This window comes from Camelus dromedarius, chromosome 29 (genome assembly GCF_036321535.1).
Source record: "Camelus dromedarius isolate mCamDro1 chromosome 29, mCamDro1.pat, whole genome shotgun sequence".
NCBI lineage: Eukaryota > Metazoa > Chordata > Mammalia > Artiodactyla > Camelidae > Camelus > Camelus dromedarius.
Window position 1 is genome coordinate 2,584,334 of NC_087464.1, and position 20,526 is coordinate 2,604,859.

Here is a 20,526-nt window from a genome sequence, read left to right on the forward strand (position 1 = left end):
CACACGCCTCCACTGCTGCTCCATGGGAAAAAACACCCACACCTCTTCTCCTGGGCTCGGAGACACACTCGACCTCGGGCCACACCCCAAACAGCATGCAGCTGCCTCAAACCAACTTATCCATGCCACCTGCTCACAGGGCCTTGGCCAATTTGGCACTCCCCCTTCGACCAGCAGCAGAAGAACTGGCCACTGTCACATCCCACAACGGCCACTCAAACAGCGACCTCCGATTCCAGCTGCCTCGACGAATGCTTGCACACGACCGACCCTCAGACGGGAGGCTGTCTAATGCTGGTGCCGTGGGGGGTGTTTGCAGCAGTGGGAACAAGGGCAAGCTGCCCCTCACGCCTAACTATGCCCTAGCCCCCGGGGGGGCAACGTGCTGGACCTCAGTTTCGATGAGAACGACGGTAGTGAGTTCTCACTCATTTTGTTCAGATTTCCAAGGAATGCATATGAGGGAGTCATCATCGATCCGAGCACGTGCTGGCATGCTGGAGAACTCAACGCGGCAGGCTGGGCGGCTCCACAGAGGAGCCGACGAGCTCGGAGACCTCCAGCAAGCTGAGCAAAGCAGAGCCAGCAAGCCACTGAGAAGCAGCCACCATCCATCTTTCTTGCCCGACTTTCGGGCAGTCAGAGAAAACCCGAAAGGAGACGCCAGGACTTGGGGTGGGGGAGGGGAAGGCGTACCGTCATCCTGAGAGATCCCTGGGAAGGGTCAGCACCCTGGGGCCGACCCACTGCTTGGGGGACTTCCGGCCACCAGCAGTCACCAGAAAACGACAGGGACGTCTTGTCTTGGCTGACGGCAAGGCTGGCCTGGCCACTCCACCTGGCAAGGGGACAGAAATCACATGCACGCTTCAGAGGTGGACCCAGGTTCTCAGAGAGCAAGCTTCATGCTAATCAACCTTTATCTATGGGGAAGCCCGCAATCAATTACCCACCTTCCTCTTTCCTGGGACACCAATCAATGCGTGTCCCAGCCCACTAGGGGAGGGGACTTGACATATGGGATTTTGATGGGGGTGAGTGTGTGAGTGTGTGCATGCCTCTGGCTGTGTGTGTGTGTGTGTGTGTGTGCCTCTGTGTGTGTGCGTCTGTATGTGTGCTTCTGTGTGCCTGCCGATGGGCGTGAGTGTGCGGCTGTATCTCGGTCTGGTTTCCTGTGTTTCCTCTTTGCCCCCCTAAAGATCACAGGGCCTGAAAATGCACGCTTTGCTCTCCGTTCCACAGAAGCCTGCCCATCCAGAAAAGCACCAGAGACCTCTGCTTCCAAAGTGGCCATGTCATCTTGGCCCTCTCGGGGCCGCTGCAATAGGCCAAGGATTCCTTCTCTCCGACAGCCATTCCTTCTGCTCAGAGCCAACCGCACCAACCTACAGCAATTTCCTGGCCCTGGATGGGATATTGACGAAGTCATTCTGTCGCCAAAGGCCTCCACAGGATAGGCGTACCTGGAGGCTCTACCCAGTGCCTATGGATGTCAACCCCAAAACCATGTACATGAAAGGTCACACCACCCTGATCCAGGCTCCAGGGCACAAGCAGTCTGTATACAAGTCACACCTCGGAGCTGCTCCAATCAAGAAGCCTGTGCCTGTGAGTTCTGCCCAAACGCCTCCACAGGGCGGGTGAGAACGCCCAGAGGAGAAGTGGTGGGGAGCCTCAATGAGCCAGCCCGAACCCCACAGCAACCAGGACACTCGCGTGTCCAGCAGCTGCCGAGACCCACCTGGGGGGCAGTTTGGCGCCCCTGACCTTCGAAGGAAAGTTCAAACACTCGGCATCCCGGTCCAAACATTTGTGCGAACGGACCAAGGGCCAGTTACCCTGCAGGCATCTTCACTTAATCCGCGTACAGGCCAGACACCGAGCTTCAGCGGAGATGGTCAGGAAGGATGTCCACATGGGTGAAGCTACCCCCTCGATACTCAACCTTGGATCCCTTCTCCGCACAGTAACTCCACAAAGGGCCTCACAGAGATCCAATGGCCCGTTCATGAGGCCCACAGAAAGTCCAATCACAGAAGACCTCTCCCGGGAAAGGAATCTTTGAACTGGGCGACATGAGGAGGTGGCTGTCCACAGCAGCCCATCCAGGACCTCAGCAAACATATGCCATGCCCACGCACTAGCAGGGCTAAAGGTCAGCACATGCCATGGGGAAGGGGACCCTCTGGGCCAGAAACGTGGCTCCCGCCTAAAGGAACACTTGAACATTGCACATTCATGGACCAAGAGGCCAAGGGGCTAAAGGCCATGTTTCTGTCAGTCATCTGGAGCCCGGCTGCCAGCGGATCTCTCCCAGGTTCCTGCAAGACACCTTTTGGGAGTCTCTTGGACGAGTCAGCAAGCCAAGACTTCAGGGGTCTGCTAGCACTGCCCATCCATATGGACCAGAAAAGCCTTCCTCCCTAGGCTTTTATGGACAGACCCTCTTCAAACAGACACATTCCTCAGACTTCCAGCACAGCAGGAGGAACAACAGGACGACAGCATGGCTCAGGAAAACACACAAAACCACGCCAGAGTTAACCTCACCGGACCCTTCCCTTCCGGTCTCGGCCATCAGCTACCGCAGATGCTTGGAGGCAGCGCTGAGTCCTCAGCACGTCCCGTGCTTGTGCCCTGGCACCGACACGGCGGCAGTGGGTGCAGTAGGGAGCTGCAGGGCTAGCACCGCCACCCAGTCCCTCAGCCTGCTCCCGGCACTTCAGCCACCGGGAAACGCAGCATAGCCACTGGGCACTCAGCAGTCCTCACCAAGACGAAGGAAGTCCAGATCACGCGTGGCACACGCCTCCACTGCTGCTCCATGGGAAAAAACACCCACACCTCTTCTCCTGGGCTCGGAGACACACTCGACCTCGGGCCACACCCCAAACAGCATGCAGCTGCCTCAAACCAACTTATCCATGCCACCTGCTCACAGGGCCTTGGCCAATTTGGCACTCCCCCTTCGACCAGCAGCAGAAGAACTGGCCACTGTCACATCCCACAACGGCCACTCAAACAGCGACCTCCGATTCCAGCTGCCTCGACGAATGCTTGCACACGACCGACCCTCAGACGGGAGGCTGTCTAATGCTGGTGCCGTGGGGGGTGTTTGCAGCAGTGGGAACAAGGGCAAGCTGCCCCTCACGCCTAACTATGCCCTAGCCCCCGGGGGGGCAACGTGCTGGACCTCAGTTTCGATGAGAACGACGGTAGTGAGTTCTCACTCATTTTGTTCAGATTTCCAAGGAATGCATATGAGGGAGTCATCATCGATCCGAGCACGTGCTGGCATGCTGGAGAACTCAACGCGGCAGGCTGGGCGGCTCCACAGAGGAGCCGACGAGCTCGGAGACCTCCAGCAAGCTGAGCAAAGCAGAGCCAGCAAGCCACTGAGAAGCAGCCACCATCCATCTTTCTTGCCCGACTTTCGGGCAGTCAGAGAAAACCCGAAAGGAGACGCCAGGACTTGGGGTGGGGGAGGGGAAGGCGTACCGTCATCCTGAGAGATCCCTGGGAAGGGTCAGCACCCTGGGGCCGACCCACTGCTTGGGGGACTTCCGGCCACCAGCAGTCACCAGAAAACGACAGGGACGTCTTGTCTTGGCTGACGGCAAGGCTGGCCTGGCCACTCCACCTGGCAAGGGGACAGAAATCACATGCACGCTTCAGAGGTGGACCCAGGTTCTCAGAGAGCAAGCTTCATGCCAATCAACCTTTATCTATGGGGAAGCCCGCAATCAATTACCCACCTTCCTCTTTCCTGGGACACCAATCAATGCGTGTCCCAGCCCACTAGGGGAGGGGACTTGACATATGGGATTTTGATGGGGGTGAGTGTGTGAGTGTGTGCATGCCTCTGGCTGTGTGTGTGTGTGTGTGTGTGTGCCTCTGTGTGTGTGCGTCTGTATGTGTGCTTCTGTGTGCCTGCCGATGGGCGTGAGTGTGCGGCTGTATCTCGGTCTGGTTTCCTGTGTTTCCTCTTTGCCCCCCTAAAGATCACAGGGCCTGAAAATGCAAGCTTTGCTCTCCGTTCCACAGAAGGCTGCCCATCCAGAAAAGCACCAGAGACCTCTGCTTCCAAAGTGGCCATGTCATCTTGGCCCTCTCGGGGCCGCTGCAATAGGCCAAGGATTCCTTCTCTCCGACAGCCATTCCTTCTGCTCAGAGCCAACCGCACCAACCTACAGCAATTTCCTGGCCCTGGATGGGATATTGACGAAGTCATTCTGTCGCCAAAGGCCTCCACAGGATAGGCGTACCTGGAGGCTCTACCCAGTGCCTATGGATGTCAACCCCAAAACCATGTACATGAAAGGTCACACCACCCTGATCCAGGCTCCAGGGCACAAGCAGTCTGTATACAAGTCACACCTCGGAGCTGCTCCAATCAAGAAGCCTGTGCCTGTGAGTTCTGCCCAAACGCCTCCACAGGGCGGGTGAGAACGCCCAGAGGAGAAGTGGTGGGGAGCCTCAATGAGCCAGCCCGAACCCCACAGCAACCAGGACACTCGCGTGTCCAGCAGCTGCCGAGACCCACCTGGGGGGCAGTTTGGCGCCCCTGACCTTCGAAGGAAAGTTCAAACACTCGGCATCCCGGTCCAAACATTTGTGCGAACGGACCAAGGGCCAGTTACCCTGCAGGCATCTTCACTTAATCCGCGTACAGGCCAGACACCGAGCTTCAGCGGAGATGGTCAGGAAGGATGTCCACATGGGTGAAGCTTCCCCCTCGATACTCAACCTTGGATCCCTTCTCCGCACAGTAACTCCACAAAGGGCCTCACAGAGATCCAATGGCCCGTTCATGAGGCCCACAGAAAGTCCAATCACAGAAGACCTCTCCCGGGAAAGGAATCTTTGAACTGGGCGACATGAGGAGGTGGCTGTCCACAGCAGCCCATCCAGGACCTCAGCAAACATATGCCATGCCCACGCACTAGCAGGGCTAAAGGTCAGCACATGCCATGGGGAAGGGGACCCTCTGGGCCAGAAACGTGGCTCCCGCCTAAAGGAACACTTGAACATTGCACATTCATGGACCAAGAGGCCAAGGGGCTAAAGGCCATGTTTCTGTCAGTCATCTGGAGCCCGGCTGCCAGCGGATCTCTCCCAGGTTCCTGCAAGACACCTTTTGGGAGTCTCTTGGACGAGTCAGCAAGCCAAGACTTCAGGGGTCTGCTAGCACTGCCCATCCATATGGACCAGAAAAGCCTTCCTCCCTAGGCTTTTATGGACAGACCCTCTTCAAACAGACACATTCCTCAGACTTCCAGCACAGCAGGAGGAACAACAGGACGACAGCGTGGCTAAGGAAAACACACAAAACCACGCCAGAGTTAACCTCACCGGACCCTTCCCTTCCGGTCTCGGCCATCAGCTACCGCAGATGCTTGGAGGCAGCGCTGAGTCCTCAGCACGTCCCGTGCTTGTGCCCTGGCACCGACACGGCGGCAGTGGGTGCAGTAGGGAGCTGCAGGGCTAGCACCGCCACCCAGTCCCTCAGCCTGCTCCCGGCACTTCAGCCACCGGGAAACGCCGCATAGCCTCTGGGCACTCAGCAGTCCTCACCAAGACGAAGGAAGTCCAGATCACGCATGGCACACGCCTCCACTGCTGCTCCATGGGAAAAAACACCCACACCTCTTCTCCTGGGCTCGGAGACACACTCGACCTCGGGCCACACCCCAAACAGCATGCAGATGCCTCAGACCAACTTATCCATGCCACCTGCTCACAGGGCCTTGGCCAATTTGGCACTCCCCCTTCGACCAGCAGCAGAGGACCTGGCCACTGTCACATCCCACAACGGCCACTCAAACAGCGACCTCCGATTCCAGCTGCCTCGACGAATGCTTGCACACGACCGACCCTCAGACGGGAGGCTGTCTAATGCTGGCGCCGTGGGGGGTGTTTGCAGCAGTGGGAACAAGGGCAAGCTGCCCCTCACGCCTAACTATGCCCTAGCCCCCGGGGGGGCAACGTGCTGGACCTCAGTTTCGATGAGAACGACGGTAGTGAGTTCTCACTCATTTTGTTCAGATTTCCAAGGAATGCATATGAGGGAGTCATCATCGATCCGAGCACGTGCTGGCATGCTGGAGAACTCAACGCGGCAGGCTGGGCGGCTCCACAGAGGAGCCGACGAGCTCGGAGACCTCCAGCAAGCTGAGCAAAGCAGAGCCAGCAAGCCACTGAGAAACAGCCACCGTCCATCTTTCTTGCCCGACTTTCGGGCAGTCAGAGAAAACCCGAAAGGAGACGCCAGGACTTGGGGTGGGGGAGGGGAAGGCGTACCGTCATCCTGAGAGATCCCTGGGAAGGGTCAGCACCCTGGGGCCGACCCACTGCTTGGGGGACTTCCGGCCACCAGCAGTCACCAGAAAACGACAGGGACGTCTTGTCTTGGCTGACGGCAAGGCTGGCCTGGCCACTCCACCTGGCAAGGGGACAGAAATCACATGCACGCTTCAGAGGTGGACCCAGGTTCTCAGAGAGCAAGCTTCATGCCAATCAACCTTTATCTATGGGGAAGCCCGCAATCAATTACCCACCTTCCTCTTTCCTGGGACACCAATCAATGCGTGTCCCAGCCCACTAGGGGAGGGGACTTGGCATATGGGATTTTGATGGGTGTGTGTGTGTGAGTGTGTGCATGCCTCTGGCTGTGTGTGTGTGTGTGTGTGTGTGTGTGTGTGTGTGTGCCTCTGTGTGTGTGCGTCTGTATGTGTGCTTCTGTGTGCCTGCCGATGGGCGTGAGTGTGCGGCTGTATCTCGGTCTGGTTTCCTGTGTTTCCTCTTTGCCCCCCTAAAGATCACAGGGCCTGAAAATGCACGCTTTGCTCTCCGTTTCACAGAAGCCTGCCCATCCAGAAAAGGACCAGAGACCTCTGCTTCCAAAGTGGCCATGTCATCTTGGCCCTCTCGGGGCCGCTGCAATAGGCCAAGGATTCCTTCTCTCCGACAGCCATTCCTTCTGCTCAGAGCCAACCGCACCAACCTACAGCAATTTCCTGGCCCTGGATGGGATATTGACGAAGTCATTCTGTCGCCAAAGGCCTCCACAGGATAGGCGTACCTGGAGGCTCTACCCAGTGCCTATGGATGTCAACCCCAAAACCATGTACATGAAAGGTCACACCACCCTGATCCAGGCTCCAGGGCACAAGCAGTCTGTATACAAGTCACACCTCAGAGCTGCTCCAATCAAGAAGCCTGTGCCTGTGAGTTCTGCCCAAACGCCTCCACAGGGCGGGTGAGAACGCCCAGAGGAGAAGTGGTGGGGAGCCTCAATGAGCCAGGGCCGAAAACCACAGCAATCAGGACACTCGCGTGTCCAGCAGCTGCCGAGACCCACCTGGGGGGCAGTTTGGCGCCCCTGACCTTCGAAGGAAAGTTCAAACACTCGGCATCCCGGTCCAAACATTTGTGCGAACGGACCAAGGGCCAGTTACCCTGCAGGCATCTTCACTTAATCCGCGTACAGGCCAGACACCGAGCTTTAGCGGAGATGGTCAGGAAGGATGTCCACATGGGTGAAGCTACCCCCTCAATACTCAACCTTGGATCCCTTCTCCGCACAGTAACTCCACAAAGGGCCTCACAGAGATCCAATGGCCCGTTCATGAGGCCCACAGAAAGTCCAATCACAGAAGACCTCTCCCGGGAAAGGAATCTTTGAACTGGGCGACATGAGGAGGTGGCTGTCCACAGCAGCCCATCCAGGACCTCAGCAAACATATGCCATGTCCACGCACTAGCAGGGCTAAAGGTCAGCACATGCCATGGGGAAGGGGACCCTCTGGGCCAGAAACGTGGCTCCCGCCTAAAGGAACACTTGAACATTGCACATTCATGCACCAAGAGGCCAAGGGGCTAAAGGCCATGTTTCTGTCAGTCATCTGGAGCCCGGCTGCCAGCGGATCTCTCCCAGGTTCCTGCAAGACACCTTTTGGGAGTCTCTTGGACGAGTCAGCAAGCCAAGACTTCAGGGGTCTGCTAGCACTGCCCATCCATATGGACCAGAAAAGCCTTCCTCCCTAGGCTTTTATGGACAGACCCTCTTCAAACAGACACATTCCTCAGACTTCCAGCACAGCAGGAGGAACAACAGGACGACAGCGTGGCTCAGGAAAACACACAAAACCACGCCAGAGTTAACCTCACCGGACCCTTCCCTTCCGGTCTCGGCCATCAGCTACCGCAGATGCTTGGAGGCAGCGCTGAGTCCTCAGCACGCCCCGTGCTTGTGCCCTGGCACCGACACGGCGGCAGTGGGTGCAGTGGGGAGCTGCAGGGCTAGCACCGCCACCCAGTCCCTCAGCCTGCTCCCGGCACTTCAGCCACCGGGAAACGCCGCATAGCCACTGGGCACTCAGCAGTCCTCACCAAGACGAAGGAAGTCCAGATCACGCATGGCACACGCCTCCACTGCTGCTCCATGGGAAAAAACACCCACACCTCTTCTCCTGGGCTCGGAGACACACTCGACCTCGGGCCACCCCCCAAACAGCATGCAGCTGCCTCAAACCAACTTATCCATGCCACCTGCTCACAGGGCCTTGGCCAATTTGGCACTCCCCCTTCGACCAGCAGCAGAGGACCTGGCCACTGTCACATCCCACAACGGCCACTCAAACAGCGACCTCCGATTCCAGCTGCCTCGACGAATGCTTGCACACGACCGACCCTCAGACGGGAGGCTGTCTAATGCTGGCGCCGTGGGGGGTGTTTGCAGCAGTGGGAACAAGGGCAAGCTGCCCCTCACGCCTAACTATGCCCTAGCCCCCGGGGGGGCAACGTGCTGGACCTCAGTTTCGATGAGAACGACGGTAGTGAGTTCTCACTCATTTTGTTCAGATTTCCAAGGAATGCATATGAGGGAGTCATCATCGATCCGAGCACGTGCTGGCATGCTGGAGAACTCAACGCGGCAGGCTGGGCGGCTCCACAGAGGAGCCGACGAGCTCGGAGACCTCCAGCAAGCTGAGCAAACCAGAGCCAGCAAGCCACTGAGAAACAGCCACCGTCCATCTTTCTTGCCCGACTTTCGGGCAGTCAGAGAAAACCCGAAAGGAGACGCCAGGACTTGGGGTGGGGGAGGGGAAGGCGTACCGTCATCCTGAGAGATCCCTGGGAAGGGTCAGCACCCTGGGGCCGACCCACTGCTTGGGGGACTTCCGGCCACCAGCAGTCACCAGAAAACGACAGGGACGTCTTGTCTTGGCTGACGGCAAGGCTGGCCTGGCCACTCCACCTGGCAAGGGGACAGAAATCACATGCACGCTTCAGAGGTGGACCCAGGTTCTCAGAGAGCAAGCTTCATGCCAATCAACCTTTATCTATGGGGAAGCCCGCAATCAATTACCCACCTTCCTCTTTCCTGGGACACCAATCAATGCGTGTCCCAGCCCACTAGGGGAGGGGACTTGGCATATGGGATTTTGATGGGTGTGTGTGTGTGAGTGTGTGCATGCCTCTGGCTGTGTGTGTGTGTGTGTGTGTGTGTGCCTCTGTGTGTGTGCGTCTGTATGTGTGCTTCTGTGTGCCTGCCGATGGGCGTGAGTGTGCGGCTGTATCTCGGTCTGGTTTCCTGTGTTTCCTCTTTGCCCCCCTAAAGATCACAGGGCCTGAAAATGCACGCTTTGCTCTCCGTTCCACAGAAGCCTGCCCATCCAGAAAAGCACCAGAGACCTCTGCTTCCAAAGTGGCCATGTCATCTTGGCCCTCTCGGGGCCGCTGCAATAGGCCAAGGATTCCTTCTCTCCGACAGCCATTCCTTCTGCTCAGAGCCAACCGCACCAACCTACAGCAATTTCCTGGCCCTGGATGGGATATTGACGAAGTCATTCTGTCGCCAAAGGCCTCCACAGGATAGGCGTACCTGGAGGCTCTACCCAGTGCCTATGGATGTCAACCCCAAAACCATGTACATGAAAGGTCACACCACCCTGATCCAGGCTCCAGGGCACAAGCAGTCTGTATACAAGTCACACCTCGGAGCTGCTCCAATCAAGAAGCCTGTGCCTGTGAGTTCTGCCCAAACGCCTCCACAGGGCGGGTGAGAACGCCCAGAGGAGAAGTGGTGGGGAGCCTCAATGAGCCAGCCCGAACCCCACAGCAACCAGGACACTCGCGTGTCCAGCAGCTGCCGAGACCCACCTGGGGGGCAGTTTGGCGCCCCTGACCTTCGAAGGAAAGTTCAAACACTCGGCATCCCGGTCCAAACATTTGTGCGAACGGACCAAGGGCCAGTTACCCTGCAGGCATCTTCACTTAATCCGCGTACAGGCCAGACACCGAGCTTCAGCGGAGATGGTCAGGAAGGATGTCCACATGGGTGAAGCTACCCCCTCGATACTCAACCTTGGATCCCTTCTCCGCACAGTAACTCCACAAAGGGCCTCACAGAGATCCAATGGCCCGTTCATGAGGCCCACAGAAAGTCCAATCACAGAAGACCTCTCCCGGGAAAGGAATCTTTGAACTGGGCGACATGAGGAGGTGGCTGTCCACAGCAGCCCATCCAGGACCTCAGCAAACATATGCCATGCCCACGCACTAGCAGGGCTAAAGGTCAGCACATGCCATGGGGAAGGGGACCCTCTGGGCCAGAAACGTGGCTCCCGCCTAAAGGAACACTTGAACATTGCACATTCATGGACCAAGAGGCCAAGGGGCTAAAGGCCACGTTTCTGTCAGTCATCTGGAGCCCGGCTGCCAGCGGATCACTCCCAGGTTCCTGCAAGACACCTTTTGGGAGTCTCTTGGACGAGTCAGCAAGCCAAGACTTCAGGGGTCTGCTAGCACTGCCCATCCATATGGACCAGAAAAGCCTTCCTCCCTAGGCTTTTATGGACAGACCCTCTTCAAACAGACACATTCCTCAGACTTCCAGCACAGCAGGAGGAACAACAGGACGACAGCGTGGCTCAGGAAAACACACAAAACCACGCCAGAGTTAACCTCACCGGACCCTTCCCTTCCGGTCTCGGCCATCAGCTACCGCAGATGCTTGGAGGCAGCGCTGAGTCCTCAGCACGCCCCGTGCTTGTGCCCTGGCACCGACACGGCGGCAGTGGGTGCAGTAGGGAGCTGCAGGGCTAGCACCGCCACCCAGTCCCTCAGCCTGCTCCCGGCACTTCAGCCACCGGGAAACGCCGCATAGCCTCTGGGCACTCAGCAGTCCTCACCAAGACGAAGGAAGTCCAGATCACGCATGGCACACGCCTCCACTGCTGCTCCATGGGAAAAAACACCCACACCTCTTCTCCTGGGCTCGGAGACACACTCGACCTCGGGCCACACCCCAAACAGCATGCAGATGCCTCAGACCAACTTATCCATGCCACCTGCTCACAGGGCCTTGGCCAATTTGGCACTCCCCCTTCGACCAGCAGCAGAGGACCTGGCCAATGTCACATCCCACAACGGCCACTCAAACAGCGACCTCCGATTCCAGCTGCCTCGACGAATGCTTGCACACGACCGACCCTCAGACGGGAGGCTGTCTAATGCTGGCGCCGTGGGGGGTGTTTGCAGCAGTGGGAACAAGGGCAAGCTGCCCCTCACGCCTAACTATGCCCTAGCCCCCGGGGGGGCAACGTGCTGGACCTCAGTTTCGATGAGAACGACGGTAGTGAGTTCTCACTCATTTTGTTCAGATTTCCAAGGAATGCATATGAGGGAGTCATCATCGATCCGAGCACGTGCTGGCATGCTGGAGAACTCAACGCGGCAGGCTGGGCGGCTCCACAGAGGAGCCGACGAGCTCGGAGACCTCCAGCAAGCTGAGCAAACCAGAGCCAGCAAGCCACTGAGAAACAGCCACCGTCCATCTTTCTTGCCCGACTTTCGGGCAGTCAGAGAAAACCCGAAAGGAGACGCCAGGACTTGGGGTGGGGGAGGGGAAGGCGTACCGTCATCCTGAGAGATCCCTGGGAAGGGTCAGCACCCTGGGGCCGACCCACTGCTTGGGGGACTTCCGGCCACCAGCAGTCACCAGAAAACGACAGGGACGTCTTGTCTTGGCTGACGGCAAGGCTGGCCTGGCCACTCCACCTGGCAAGGGGACAGAAATCACATGCACGCTTCAGAGGTAGACCCAGGTTCTCAGAGAGCAAGCTTCATGCCAATCAACCTTTATCTATGGGGAAGCCCGCAATCAATTACCCACCTTCCTCTTTCCTGGGACACCAATCAATGCGTGTCCCAGCCCACTAGGGGAGGGGACTTGGCATATGGGATTTTGATGGGTGTGTGTGTGTGAGTGTGTGCATGCCTCTGGCTGTGTGTGTGTGTGTGTGTGTGTGTGTGTGTGTGCCTCTGTGTGTGTGCGTCTGTATGTGTGCTTCTGTGTGCCTGCCGATGGGCGTGAGTGTGCGGCTGTATCTCGGTCTGGTTTTCTGTGTTTCCTCTTTGCCCCCCTAAAGATCACAGGGCCTGAAAATGCACGCTTTGCTCTCCGTTCCACAGAAGCCTGCCCATCCAGAAAAGGACCAGAGACCTCTGCTTCCAAAGTGGCCATGTCATCTTGGCCCTCTCGGGGCCGCTGCAATAGGCCAAGGATTCCTTCTCTCCGACAGCCATTCCTTCTGCTCAGAGCCAACCGCACCAACCTACAGCAATTTCCTGGCCCTGGATGGGATATTGACGAAGTCATTCTGTCGCCAAAGGCCTCCACAGGATAGGCGTACCTGGAGGCTCTACCCAGTGCCTATGGATGTCAACCCCAAAACCATGTACATGAAAGGTCACAGCACCCTGATTCAGGCTCGAGGGCACAAGCAGTCTGTATACAAGTCACACCTCGGAGCTGCTCCAATCAAGAAGCCTGTGCCTGTGAGTTCTGCCCAAACGCCTCCACAGGGCGGGTGAGAACGCCCAGAGGAGAAGTGGTGGGGAGCCTAAATGAGCCAGGGCCGAACCCCACAGCAACCAGGACACTCGCGTGTCCAGCAGCTGCCGAGACCCACCTGGGGGGCAGTTTGGCGCCCCTGACCTTCGAAGGAAAGTTCAAACACTCGGCATCCCGGTCCAAACATTTGTGCGAACGGACCAAGGGCCAGTTACCCTGCAGGCATCTTCACTTAATCCGCGTACAGGCCAGACACCGAGCTTCAGCGGAGATGGTCAGGAAGGATGTCCACATGGGTGAAGCTACCCCCTCGATACTCAACCTTGGATCCCTTCTCCGCACAGTAACTCCACAAAGGGCCTCACAGAGATCCAATGGCCCGTTCATGAGGCCCACAGAAAGTCCAATCACAGAAGACCTCTCCCGGGAAAGGAATCTTTGAACTGGGCGACATGAGGAGGTGGCTGTCCACAGCAGCCCATCCAGGACCTCAGCAAACATATGCCATGCCCACGCACTAGCAGGGCTAAAGGTCAGCACATGCCATGGGGAAGGGGACCCTCTGGGCCAGAAACGTGGCTCCCGCCTAAAGGAACACTTGAACATTGCACATTCATGGACCAAGAGGCCAAGGGGCTAAAGGCCATGTTTCTGTCAGTCATCTGGAGCCCGGCTGCCAGCGGATCTCTCCCAGGTTCCTGCAAGACACCTTTTGGGAGTCTCTTGGACGAGTCAGCAAGCCAAGACTTCAGGGGTCTGCTAGCACTGCCCATCCATATGGACCAGAAAAGCCTTCCTCCCTAGGCTTTTATGGACAGACCCTCTTCAAACAGACACATTCCTCAGACTTCCAGCACAGCAGGAGGAACAACAGGACGACAGCGTGGCTCAGGAAAACACACAAAACCACGCCAGAGTTAACCTCACCGGACCCTTCCATTCCGGTCTCGGCCATCAGCTACCGCAGATGCTTGGAGGCAGCGCTGAGTCCTCAGCACGCCCCGTGCTTGTGCCCTGGCACCGACACGGCGGCAGTGGGTGCAGTAGGGAGCTGCAGGGCTAGCACCGCCACCCAGTCCCTCAGCCTGCTCCCGGCACTTCAGCCACCGGGAAACGCCGCATAGCCACTGGGCACTCAGCAGTCCTCACCAAGACGAAGGAAGTCCAGATCACGCATGGCACACGCCTCCACTGCTGCTCCATGGGAAAAAACACCCACACCTCTTCTCCTGGGCTCGGAGACACACTCGACCTCGGGCCACACCCCAAACAGCATGCAGCTGCCTCAAACCAACTTATCCATGCCACCTGCTCACAGGGCCTTGGCCAATTTGGCACTCCCCCTTCGACCAGCAGCAGAGGACCTGGCCACTGTCACATCCCACAACGGCCACTCAAACAGCGACCTCCGATTCCAGCTGCCTCGACGAATGCTTGCACACGACCGACCCTCAGACGGGAGGCTGTCTAATGCTGGCGCCGTGGGGGGTGTTTGCAGCAGTGGGAACAAGGGCAAGCTGCCCCTCACGCCTAACTATGCCCTAGCCCCCGGGGGGGCAACGTGCTGGACCTCAGTTTCGATGAGAACGACGGTAGTGAGTTCTCACTCATTTTGTTCAGATTTCCAAGGAATGCATATGAGGGAGTCATCATCGATCCGAGCACGTGCTGGCATGCTGGAGAACTCAACGCGGCAGGCTGGGCGGCTCCACAGAGGAGCCGACGAGCTCAGAGACCTCCAGCAAGCTGAGCAAACCAGAGCCAGCAAGCCACTGAGAAACAGCCACCGTCCATCTTTCTTGCCCGACTTTCGGGCAGTCAGAGAAAACCCGAAAGGAGACGCCAGGACTTGGGGTGGGGGAGGGGAAGGCGTACCGTCATCCTGAGAGATCCCTGGGAAGGGTCAGCACCCTGGGGCCGACCCACTGCTTGGGGGACTTCCGGCCACCAGCAGTCACCAGAAAACGACAGGGACGTCTTGTCTTGGCTGACGGCAAGGCTGGCCTGGCCACTCCACCTGGCAAGGGGACAGAAATCACATGCACGCTTCAGAGGTGGACCCAGGTTCTCAGAGAGCAAGCTTCATGCCAATCAACCTTTATCTATGGGGAAGCCCCCAATCAATTACCCACCTTCCTCTTTCCTGGGACACCAATCAATGCGTGTCCCAGCCCACTAGGGGAGGGGACTTGGCATATGGGATTTTGATGGGTGTGTGTGTGTGAGTGTGTGCATGCCTCTGGCTGTGTGTGTGTGTGTGTGTGTGCCTCTGTGTGTGTGCGTCTGTATGTGTGCTTCTGTGTGCCTGCCGATGGGCGTGAGTGTGCGGCTGTATCTCGGTCTGGTTTCCTGTGTTTCCTCTTTGCCCCCCTAAAGATCACAGGGCCTGAAAATGCACGCTTTGCTCTCCGTTCCACAGAAGCCTGCCCATCCAGAAAAGCACCAGAGACCTCTGCTTCCAAAGTGGCCATGTCATCTTGGCCCTCTCGGGGCCGCTGCAATAGGCCAAGGATTCCTTCTCTCCGACAGCCATTCCTTCTGCTCAGAGCCAACCGCACCAACCTACAGCAATTTCCTGGCCCTGGATGGGATATTGACGAAGTCAATCTGTCGCCAAAGGCCTCCACAGGATAGGCGTACCTGGAGGCTCTACCCAGTGCCTATGGATGTCAACCCCAAAACCATGTACATGAAAGGTCACAGCACCGTGATTCAGGCTCGAGGGCACAAGCAGTCTGTATACAAGTCACACCTCGGAGCTGCTCCAATCAAGAAGCCTGTGCCTGTGAGTTCTGCCCAAACGCCTCCACAGGGCGGGTGAGAACGCCCAGAGGAGAAGTGGTGGGGAGCCTCAATGAGCCAGGGCCGAACCCCACAGCAACCAGGACACTCGCGTGTCCAGCAGCTGCCGAGACCCACCTGGGGGGCAGTTTGGCGCCCCTGACCTTCGAAGGAAAGTTCAAACACTCGGCATCCCGGTCCAAACATTTGTGCGAACGGACCAAGGGCCAGTTACCCTGCAGGCATCTTCACTTAATCCGCGTACAGGCCAGACACCGAGCTTCAGCGGAGATGGTCAGGAAGGATGTCCACATGGGTGAAGCTACCCCCTCGATACTCAACCTTGGATCCCTTCTCCGCACAGTAACTCCACAAAGGGCCTCACAGAGATCCAATGGCCCGTTCATGAGGCCCACAGAAAGTCCAATCACAGAAGACCTCTCCCGGGAAAGGAATCTTTGAACTGGGCGACATGAGGAGGTGGCTGTCCACAGCAGCCCATCCAGGACCTCAGCAAACATACGCCATGCCCACGCACTAGCAGGGCTAAAGGTCAGCACATGCCATGGGGAAGGGGACCCTCTGGGCCAGAAACGTGGCTCCCGCCTAAAGGAACACTTGAACATTGCACATTCATGGACCAAGAGGCCAAGGGGCTAAAGGCCATGTTTCTGTCAGTCATCTGGAGCCCGGCTGCCAGCGGATCTCTCCCAGGTTCCTGCAAGACACCTTTTGGGAGTCTCTTGGACGAGTCAGCAAGCCAAGACTTCAGGGGTCTGCTAGCACTGCCCATCCATATGGACCAGAAAAGCCTTCCTCCCTAGGCTTTTATGGACAGACCCTCTTCAAACAGACACATTCCTCAGACTTCCAGCACAGCAGGAGGAACAACAGGACGACAGCGTGGCTCAGGAAAACACACAAAACCACGCCAGAGTTAACCTCACCGGACCCTTCCCTTCCGGTCTCGGCCATCAGCTACCGCAGATGCTTGGAGGCAGCGCTGAGTCCTCAGCACGCCCCGTGCTTGTGCCCTGGCACCGACACGGCGGCAGTGGGTGCAGTAGGGAGCTGCAGGGCTAGCACCGCCACCCAGTCCCTCAGCCTGCTCCCGGCACTTCAGCCACCGGGAAATGCCGCATAGCCACTGGGCACTCAGCAGTCCTCACCAAGACGAAGGAAGTCCAGATCACGCATGGCACACGCCTCCACTGCTGCTCCATGGGAAAAAACACCCACACCTCTTCTCCTGGGCTCGGAGACACACTCGACCTCGGGCCACACCCCAAACAGCATGCAGCTGCCTCAAACCAACTTATCCATGCCACCTGCTCACAGGGCCTTGGCCAATTTGGCACTCCCCCTTCGACCAGCAGCAGAGGACCTGGCCACTGTCACATCCCACAACGGCCACTCAAACAGCGACCTCCGATTCCAGCTGCCTCGACGAATGCTTGCACACGACCGACCCTCAGACGGGAGGCTGTCTAATGCTGGCGCCGTGGGGGGTGTTTGCAGCAGTGGGAACAAGGGCAAGCTGCCCCTCACGCCTAACTATGCCCTAGCCCCCGGGGGGGCAACGTGCTGGACCTCAGTTTCGATGAGAACGACGGTAGTGAGTTCTCACTCATTTTGTTCAGATTTCCAAGGAATGCATATGAGGGAGTCATCATCGATCCGAGCACGTGCTGGCATGCTGGAGAACTCAACGCGGCAGGCTGGGCGGCTCCACAGAGGAGCCGACGAGCTCGGAGACCTCCAGCAAGCTGAGCAAACCAGAGCCAGCAAGCCACTGAGAAACAGCCACCGTCCATCTTTCTTGCCCGACTTTCGGGCAGTCAGAGAAAACCCGAAAGGAGACGCCAGGACTTGGGGTGGGGGAGGGGAAGGCGTACCGTCATCCTGAGAGATCCCTGGGAAGGGTCAGCACCCTGGGGCCGACCCACTGCTTGGGGGACTTCCGGCCACCAGCAGTCACCAGAAAACTACAGGGACGTCTTGTCTTGGCTGACGGCAAGGCTGGCCTGGCCACTCCACCTGGCAAGGGGACAGAAATCACATGCACGCTTCAGAGGTGGACCCAGGTTCTCAGAGAGCAAACTTCATGCCAATCAACCTTTATCTATGGGGAAGCCCGCAATCAATTACCCACCTTCCTCTTTCCTGGGACACCAATCAATGCGTGTCCCAGCCCACTAGGGGAGGGGACTTGGCATATGGGATTTTGATGGGTGTGTGTGTGTGAGTGTGTGCATGCCTCTGGCTGTGTGTGTGTGTGTGTGTGTGCCTCTGTGTGTGTGCATCTGTATGTGTGCTTCTGTGTGCCTGCCGATGGGCGTGAGTGTGCGGCTGTATCTCGGTCTGGTTTCCTGTGTTTCCTCTTTGCCCCCCTAAAGATCACAGGGCCTGAAAATGCACGCTTTGCTCTCCGTTCCACAGAAGCCTGCCCATCCAGAAAAGCACCAGAGACCTCTGCTTCCAAAGTGGCCATGTCATCTTGGCCCTCTCGGGGCCGCTGCAATAGGCCAAGGATTCCTTCTCTCCGACAGCCATTCCTTCTGCTCAGAGCCAACCGCACCAACCTACAGCAATTTCCTGGCCCTGGATGGGATATTGACGAAGTCAATCTGTCGCCAAAGGCCTCCACAGGATAGGCGTACCTGGAGGCTCTACCCAGTGCCTATGGATGTCAACCCCAAAACCATGTACATGAAAGGTCACACCACCCCGATCCAGGCTCCAGGGCACAAGCAGTCTGTATACAAGTCACACCTCGGAGCTGCTCCAATCAAGAAGCCTGTGCCTGTGAGTTCTGCCCAAACGCCTCCACAGGGCGGGTGAGAACGCCCAGAGGAGAAGTGGTGGGGAGCCTCAATGAGCCAGGGCCGAACCCCACAGCAACCAGGACACTCGCGTGTCCAGCAGCTGCCGAGACCCACCTGGGGGGCAGTTTGGCGCCCCTGACCTTCGAAGGAAAGTTCAAACACTCGGCATCCCGGTCCAAACATTTGTGCGAACGGACCAAGGGCCAGTTACCCTGCAGGCATCTTCACTTAATCCGCGTACAGGCCAGACACCGAGCTTCAGCGGAGATGGTCAGGAAGGATGTCCACATGGGTGAAGCTACCCCCTCGATACTCAACCTTGGATCCCTTCTCCGCACAGTAACTCCACAAAGGGCCTCACAGAGATCCAATGGCCCGTTCATGAGGACCACAGAAAGTCCAATCACAGAAGACCTCTCCCGGGAAAGGAATCTTTGAACTGGGCGACATGAGGAGGTGGCTGTCCACAGCAGCCCATCCAGGACCTCAGCAAACATATGCCATGCCCACGCACTAGCAGGGCTAAAGGTCAGCACATGCCATGGGGAAGGGGACCCTCTGGGCCAGAAACGTGGCTCCCGCCTAAAGGAACACTTGAACATTGCACATTCATGGACCAAGAGGCCAAGGGGCTAAAGGCCATGTTTCTGTCAGTCATCTGGAGCCCGGCTGCCAGCGGATCTCTCCCAGGTTCCTGCAAGACACCTTTTGGGAGTCTCTTGGACGAGTCAGCAAGCCAAGACTTCAGGGGTCTGCTAGCACTGCCCATCCATATGGACCAGAAAAGCCTTCCTCCCTAGGCTTTTATGGACAGACCCTCTTCAAACAGACACATTCCTCAGACTTCCAGCACAGCAGGAGGAACAACAGGACGACAGCGTGGCTCAGGAAAACACACAAAACCACGCCAGAGTTAACCTCACCGGACCCTTCCCTTCCGGTCTCGGCCATCAGCTACCGCAGATGCTTGGAGGCAGCGCTGAGTCCTCAGCACGCCCCGTGCTTGTGCCCTGGCACCGACACGGCGGCAGTGGGTGCAGTAGGGAGCTGCAGGGCTAGCACCGCCACCCAGTCCCTCAGCCTGCTCCCGGCACTTCAGCCACCGGGAAATGCCGCATAGCCACTGGGCACTCAGCAGTCCTCACCAAGACGAAGGAAGTCCAGATCACGCATGGCACACGCCTCCACTGCTGCTCCATGGGAAAAAACACCCACACCTCTTCTCCTGGGCTCGGAGACACACTCGACCTCGGGCCACACCCCAAACAGCATGCAGCTGCCTCAAACCAACTTATCCATGCCACCTGCTCACAGGGCCTTGGCCAATTTGGCACTCCCCCTTTGACCAGCAGCAGAGGACCTGGCCACTGTCACATCCCACAACGGCCACTCAAACAGCGACCTCCGATTCCAGCTGCCTCGACGAATGCTTGCACACGACCGACCCTCAGACGGGAGGCTGTCTAATGCTGGCGCCGTGGGGGGTGTTTGCAGCAGTGGGAACAAGGGCAAGCTGCCCCTCACGCCTAACTATGCCCTAGCCCCCTGGGGGGCAACGTGCTGGACCTCAGTTTCGATGAGAACGACGGTAGTGAGTTCTCACTCATTTTGTTCAGATTTCCAAGGAATGCATATGAGGGAGTCATCATCGATCCGAGCACGTGCTGGCATGCTGGAGAACTCAACGCGGCAGGCTGGGCGGCTCCACAGAGGAGCCGACGAGCTCGGAGACCTCCAGCAAGCTGAGCAAACCAGAGCCAGCAAGCCACTGAGAAACAGCCACCGTCCATCTTTCTTGCCCGACTTTCGGGCAGTCAGAGAAAACCCGAAAGGAGACGCCAGGACTTGGGGTGGGGGAGGGGAAGGCGTACCGTCATCCTGAGAGATCCCTGGGAAGGGTCAGCACCCTGGGGCCGACCCACTGCTTGGGGGACTTCCGGCCACCAGCAGTCACCAGAAAACGACAGGGACGTCTTGTCTTGGCTGACGGCAAGGCTGGCCTGGCCACTCCACCTGGCAAGGGGACAGAAATCACATGCACGCTTCAGAGGTGGACCCAGG

At 57.9% G+C, this 20,526-nt stretch overlaps 8 non-coding genes across 8 annotated transcripts; all 8 read right to left on the reverse strand.

The window, feature by feature from the left end:
* Positions 1 to 387: 387 nt before the first annotated feature.
* Positions 388 to 480, reverse strand: LOC135319635 (small nucleolar RNA SNORD116). The gene has a single exon (XR_010378435.1). It is a non-coding gene; the product is annotated as a small nucleolar RNA SNORD116 (small nucleolar RNA).
* Positions 481 to 3,189: 2,709 nt separating this feature from the next.
* LOC135319636 (small nucleolar RNA SNORD116) lies at positions 3,190 to 3,282 on the reverse strand. The gene has a single exon (XR_010378436.1). It is a non-coding gene; the product is annotated as a small nucleolar RNA SNORD116 (small nucleolar RNA).
* A 2,709-nt stretch (positions 3,283 to 5,991) lies between these two features.
* LOC135319637 (small nucleolar RNA SNORD116) lies at positions 5,992 to 6,084 on the reverse strand. Its single transcript, XR_010378437.1, has one exon. It is a non-coding gene; the product is annotated as a small nucleolar RNA SNORD116 (small nucleolar RNA).
* A 2,724-nt stretch (positions 6,085 to 8,808) lies between these two features.
* LOC135319638 (small nucleolar RNA SNORD116) lies at positions 8,809 to 8,901 on the reverse strand. Its single transcript, XR_010378438.1, has one exon. It is a non-coding gene; the product is annotated as a small nucleolar RNA SNORD116 (small nucleolar RNA).
* A 2,711-nt stretch (positions 8,902 to 11,612) lies between these two features.
* LOC135319639 (small nucleolar RNA SNORD116) lies at positions 11,613 to 11,705 on the reverse strand. Its single transcript, XR_010378439.1, has one exon. It is a non-coding gene; the product is annotated as a small nucleolar RNA SNORD116 (small nucleolar RNA).
* A 2,720-nt stretch (positions 11,706 to 14,425) lies between these two features.
* On the reverse strand, positions 14,426 to 14,518 carry LOC135319640 (small nucleolar RNA SNORD116). The gene has a single exon (XR_010378440.1). It is a non-coding gene; the product is annotated as a small nucleolar RNA SNORD116 (small nucleolar RNA).
* A 2,708-nt stretch (positions 14,519 to 17,226) lies between these two features.
* Positions 17,227 to 17,319, reverse strand: LOC135319641 (small nucleolar RNA SNORD116). The gene has a single exon (XR_010378441.1). It is a non-coding gene; the product is annotated as a small nucleolar RNA SNORD116 (small nucleolar RNA).
* A 2,708-nt stretch (positions 17,320 to 20,027) lies between these two features.
* LOC135319642 (small nucleolar RNA SNORD116) lies at positions 20,028 to 20,120 on the reverse strand. The gene has a single exon (XR_010378442.1). It is a non-coding gene; the product is annotated as a small nucleolar RNA SNORD116 (small nucleolar RNA).
* Between the last annotated feature and the right edge of the window lie 406 nt (positions 20,121 to 20,526).